Source organism: Arachis ipaensis, chromosome B01 (genome assembly GCF_000816755.2).
Source record: "Arachis ipaensis cultivar K30076 chromosome B01, Araip1.1, whole genome shotgun sequence".
Classification (NCBI taxonomy): domain Eukaryota; kingdom Viridiplantae; phylum Streptophyta; class Magnoliopsida; order Fabales; family Fabaceae; genus Arachis; species Arachis ipaensis.
In genome coordinates, this window is record NC_029785.2 from 77,211,816 (window position 1) to 77,218,352 (window position 6,537).

The following is a 6,537-nucleotide window of genomic DNA, read 5'->3' on the forward strand; positions in this document are numbered from 1 at the left end:
TTGGAAAACATCTGATTAATAAACACATCTTTCTGCAACTCGTTGGGAGACGACCTGGGATTCATACTCCCAGTATTTTAATTCTAATTTTGTGACAACCCTTCTAAATTGATAAGCGGATTTTTGTTGATTGAGAACTGTACTTGCAACGCATCTCTTATATTAATTTCTTAATCCGCCAATTTCCGCCACGTCATTTTTTGACGCCGTTGCCGGGGAGTTGCAATAGAGTGCTAAGTTATTGACTGGAATTTATTTATTTGCATTTTATTTTATTTTGCTACTATGAGCTGCATGTTTCTTTAATTAAATGACGCGTTCACTTCCTGATCCAAGCTTGCCAGTATTTGATCCTGAGATTGAAAGAACTATTTCACGTATAAGGCAAGCTCGGCGTCGGTTAGTCCTCCCCGAGGGTGAATCTGAAACGTCACGTAAGGAAGAAACAAGCTCTCGTTCTACTGATTCGGTTGATTTACGTGCAGGTGACATGGCAGCACCTAGGAGAGTTACTATCCAGGAAGCTGGAGCCCCTGATTTTACAATCCAACCGTTTCAAGCACACCACCCAGCGGTGGTTACAGATTTTGAAATAAAGACTGCACTACTCAACTTGATGCCTAAGTTTCATGGCTTACCTGCTCAAGAGCCTATCAAGCACCTTAGGAATTTCCAAGCAGCCTGTTCTACTGTCAGGCGTGATGGTGCAGATGAAACTTCTATTCTGTTAAAAGCCTTCCCATTCTCTCTTGAGGGAAAGGCGAGAGAGTGGTACTACACTCAACCCACAGCAACTATTTCTGACTGGGATACGCGTAGAAGAGAATTTTTGGAAAAATTCTTTCCAGCTGAAGTTACTGATAAACTGAGGAAAGACATTTTCATGATTATTCAGGATGAATCCTAGACTCTCTACGAATACTGGGAGTGCTTCAACAATCTTCTGGAAGCATGTCCACACCATATGAATTACAAGATAGTGTTGCTCGGCTACGTCACACAGGGCATGAGGCCTCAAGATAAGACCACATTGGAAAGTGCTAGCAATGGGTCTATGACAAAGTACAAGACCACTGATGAGGCATGGCAATTGATCAGCAACTTAGCTGAATCTACTCGGAATCATAGGCAGAAACAAAGCTAGTCAAAAGATGTTCCAGAAGTATCCTCTAGCAGAGAGACTGCTGCTCTAACTCAGAGTATTTGTGAAATGACCAACTTACTGAAGCAGATGTAGTTGAGTCAACAACAAGCTCATCCCCCTCCACCACAGCAAAGCCAACAGTTGGTTCCACAAAGAGTATGCGGGATTTGTGTTGATTATAGCCATTATACTGATGAATGTCCGCAGCTCCAGCATGAAGACAACACTGTGGTGGCCACTCATAACTTCTATGACCGCCCCAATCAAGGACACAATCAAGGTGGCAACTACAACCATGGATGGCAGGATAATTCCAACCAAGGTTGGAGAGATAATTCTAACCAGGGTTATATGGACAACAATAACAGAGGAGGCAGAGACAATCAAGGAAATCAGAGGTGGAATAATAACAATAACAGGCAGCAGAACCAGAACCAGCCTTACAGAGTACCTCACCTAAGGCAATCCCAAGGAGCACAGCACAACCAACAACAAGTTCCGTAGATCACTCAATCTAATTCCTCTCCGAGTGACGAAGTGTTTCAATCCATTGCGCAAGGACAAAAGAACATGGAAAGTTCACTTAACGGTCTAACATCTGCTATACAAGCTCTCATCTCTCAGTTGGGATCATCCAATACTTCAAACACTCAACATGCAAGCTCCAGTGGAATTCCTTCTCAACCCTTACCCAATCCAAAGGGTGGCATCAATGCCATCACCCTAAGGTCCGGAACCACACTGCAAGAGAGGAATCAGGAGGAGCCCATCCCACTAGAGCACGCCTCAGCTGAAGAGGTGGTGGAGGTAGAAGACGCTGAAGAGGTGGTGGAAGTAGAAGATGCTGAGAGGAAGAGGACGTACAAGATGTGGTTGAAGAAGAAGAAGCTCAACCACAGAAGGAAGCACCAAGGGATGCAGACCCTGCAGAAAACGCCCTTCCTATTCCATTTCCACAAATTGCAAGGAAGCCCAGGAAGCAGATGGAACTTGATCCCAAAATGGTAGAAATATTCAAAAAGGTTGAGGTAACTGTTCCCCTTTTTTATGTTATTCAATAAGTACCTAAATACGCAAAGTTTCTAAAAGATTTATGTATACATAAGGACAAAATTAATGAATTAAAAACTATTCCTTTAGGTAGTTCTATATCTGCTTTAATGGGAGGTATACCTGAGAAGTGTAGTGATCCAGGTCCATGTATGGTAAATTGTACTATTGGAGGTTTAATATTTTCTGACTGCATGTGTGATTTAGGAGCATGTGTCAGTATAATGCCTTTGTCTATATATGATACTTTGAGGCACCCTCCCTTAAAAAGGTCGGCAGCTCGTTTTGTGTTAGCAGATAAAAGCATTATTACAGTGGTTGGAATTGCTGAAGATGTATTAGTGAGCATTAAGGGGCTCACATTTCCCATTGACTTCTATATTCTGGAAATGCCCCCTAATGACTCAGGAAGGCCATCATCAATCCTGCTTGGAAGACCATTCCTGAAAACTTCAAAGTTCAAGCTGGACGCATTTTCCAGAACTTATTCTTTTGAAATAGATGGCAGAATAGTGAAATTCAGTTTAAATGGAGCTATGGAGCACCCTCCAGATGATCATTCTATCTCCCAGTGTGACATCATAGATGAAACCATGGCTGAAGTTCACCAGGAGGAATTAGAAGAGAAGTACATAGGGCAAGGTCCAAGTGTGGGGACATTCTCGGAGGACAATGAGAGCACTTTGGTGCACGAAATTGTAATTCACACATTTCACAATTCGTACCATTAACCAGCAAGTGCACTGGGTCATCCAAGTAATACCTTACGTGAGTAAGGGTCGATCCCACAGAGATTGTTGGCTTGAAGCAAGCTATGGTTATCTTGTAATTCTTAGTCAGGATATCAATTATAATTATCAGTTGACTTGCAAATGAACAAGAGAGCATGGATTAAATAATACTTATTATGCAGTAGTGGAGAATATGTTGGAGTTTTGGAGATGCTTTGTCTTCTAAATCTCTGCTTTCCCCCTGTCTTCTTCTTCACGCATGCAAGGTTCCTCCTATGGCAAGCTGTGTGTTGGTGGATCACCGTTGTCAATGGCTACCATCCGTCCTCTCAGTGAAAATGGTCCAGGTGCGCTGTTACCGCACGACTAATCATCTGTCGGTTCTCACTCATGCTGGAATAGGATGCATTGATCCTTTTGCGTCTGTCACTACGTCCAACCCTTGTAAGTTTGAAGCTCGTCACAGGCATTCAATCCCTGAATCCTACTCGGAATACCACAGACAAGGTTTAGACTTTCCGGATTCTCAAGAATGCTGCAAATGGATTCTAGCTTATACCACGAAGATTCTGATTAAGGAATCCAAGAGATACTCATTCAATCGAAGGTAGAACGGAGGTGGTTGTCAGGCACGCATTCATATGTTGAGAATGGTGATGAATGTCACGGATCATCACATCCATCATATTGAAGTGCGAATGAACATCTTAGATAAAAACAAGCGTGTTTGAATAGAAAATAGAAATAATTGCATTAATTCATCGAGACACAGCAGAGCTCCTCACCCCCAACAATGGAGTTTAGAGACTCATGCCGTCAAAGAGTACAAAGTTCAGATCTAAAAATGTCATGAGATACAGAATAGATCTCTAAAAGTTGTTTAAATACTAAACTAGTGACCTAGGTTTACAGAAAATGACTAAACTATGATAGATAATACAGAAATCCACTTCCGAGGCCCACTTGGTATGTGTTGGGGTTGAGACTTGAGTTTTACACATGCCTAGGCTGTTTCTGGAGTTAAACACCAGGTTGTAACCTGTTTTGGGTGTTTAACTCCAACTTGTAACCTGTTTCTGGCATTTAACGCCATAATAGGGCAGAGAACTGGCGTTGAACGCCAGTTTGCGTCATCTAAACTCGAGCAAAGAATGGACTATTATATATTTATGGAAAGTCCTGGATGTCTACTTTCCAACGAAATTGAGATTGCACCATTTGGACTCCTGTAGCTCCAGAAAATCCACTTTGAGTGTAGGGAGGTCAGAATCCAACAGCATCTGCAGTCCTTCTTTAGCCTCTGAATCGGATTTTTGCTCAGGTCCCTCAATTTCAGCCAGAAAGTATCTGAAATCACAGAAAAACACACAAACTCATAGTAAAGTCCAGAAATGTGATTTATAATTAAAAACTAATAAAAGTATACTAAAAACTAACTAAATCATACTAAAAACTATGTAAAAACAATGCCAAAAAGCATATAAATTATCCGCTCATCACAACACCAAACTTAAATTGTTGCTTGTCCCCAAGCAACTGAAAATCAAATAGGATAAAAAGAAGAGAATATACTATAAATTCCAAAATATCAATGAAACTTAGCTCCAATCAGATGAGCGGGACTAGTAGCTTTTTGCCTCTTGAATAGTTTTGGCATCTCACTTTATTCATTGAAGTTCAGAATGATTGGCATCTATAGGAACTCAGAATTCAGATAGTCTTATTGATTCTCCTAGTTCAGTATGTTGATTCTTGAACATAGCTACTTTATGAGTCTTGGCCGTGGCCCTAAGCACTTTGTTTTTCAATATTACCACCAGATACATAAATGCCACAGACACATAACTGGGTGAACCTTTTCAGATTGTGACTCAGCTTTGCTAGAGTCCCCATTTAGAGGTGTCCAGGGTTCTTAAGCACACTCTTCTTTTTGCTTTGGACCTCGACTTTAACCGCTCAGTCTCAAGTTTTCACTTGACACCTTCACGCCACAAGCACATGGTTAGGGACAGCTTGGTTTAGCCGCTTAGGCCAGAATTTTATTCCTTTTGGGCCCTCCTATCCACTGATGCTCAAAGCCTTGGATCCTTTTTATTACCCTTGCCTTTTGGTTTTAAGGGCTATTGGCTTTTTCTGCTTTCTTTTTCTTTTTCTCTCTTTTTTTTTCTTTTTTTTTTTTTTTGCAAGCTTTGTTCTTCTTTGCTTTTTCTTGCTTCAAGAATCATTTTTATGATTTTTCAGATTATCAAATAACATTTCTCCTTTTTCCTCATTCTTTCAAGAGCCAACAATTTTAACATTCATAAATAACAAATTCAAAAGACATATGCACTGTTCAAGCATTCATTCAGAAAACAAAAAGTATTGTCACCACATCAAAATAATTAAACTAGTTTCAAGGATGAATTCGAAACCATGTACTTCTTGTTCTTTTGTAATTAAAATATTTTTTTATTTAAGAAAGGTGATGGATTCATAGGATGTTCATAACTTTAAGGCATAGACTCTAATCTTTATTTATTATTTAATGGAAATAATATAAATTAGGCATAGAAGTAGACACTTAGTAATAAAAGAAAAGAAACTAAAGACATAAACACAAATGACTCTAATTTTAATACTCAAAGACTCTTAAAATAGATAAAAGGTTATCAGAGAGTTAGGACTCAACAACCTTTTCTTTGGGAGGTAGATGCCTCTTTAGTCTGTGGAGTGCTTGGCCCTTCAAGAGATAGCTTCTAGCGCTTCAGTTCTTTCAGTTCATGCTCTTGCTCTTCTTGTTCCCTAAGCAGCTTGCAGAGCATGTTGTTTTGATTTTGTTGTTCTTCCTTCAGTTGATCCATAGCTTCTTACAACTTGGTGATAGATGCTTCTAGGCGGCCCCAGTATTCAAATTGAGGAGTTTCCGGGAGGAACTCTTGTGCTCTCCTCTTGATGGGATCGTCCTGCACTTGTCATTCCATTGACTTTTTGGTGATTGGTTGCTCAACTGAAATATACTCATCTACTCCCATCTTTACTCCAGCATCTTTACATAACAGGGAGATCAAGCTTGGATAAGCCAATTTGGCATCTTTGGAGTTCTTGTTTGCAATTTTGTAAAGCTCACAAGAAATCAGCTGATGAACTTCCACTTCTTTTTCCAGCATAATGCAATGGATCATCACTGCTCTTTTGATGGTGACTTCAATGCGGTTGCTAAAGGGTAGTATAGAGTGCCCAATAAAGTCCAGCCAGCCTCTGGTGACTAGTTTGAAATCTCCTCTTTTTAGTTGGTTTGCGACACCCTTTGTGTTAGTTGTCCATTTGGCTCCAGGGAGGCATATGTCCTCTAGGATTTTGTCCAAGCTCTGATTCGGTCTCATCATTCTCCTATTAAAGGAGTCTGGGTCATCTTGCAGTTGAGGCAGCTTGAAGATCTCCCTTATTTTGTCAGGGTGGGTGTGAACAATCTTCCCTCTGACCAGAGTTCAATAGTCATAGAATGCGGTTCCAGCTATTCTCTACCTGTCTGTTTGCCACAGATTATAGTAGAATTCATGAACCATGTTTCTTCCCACCTTTGTTTCAGGATTAGCTAGGACTTCCCAGCTCCTGTTTTGAATTTGCTCT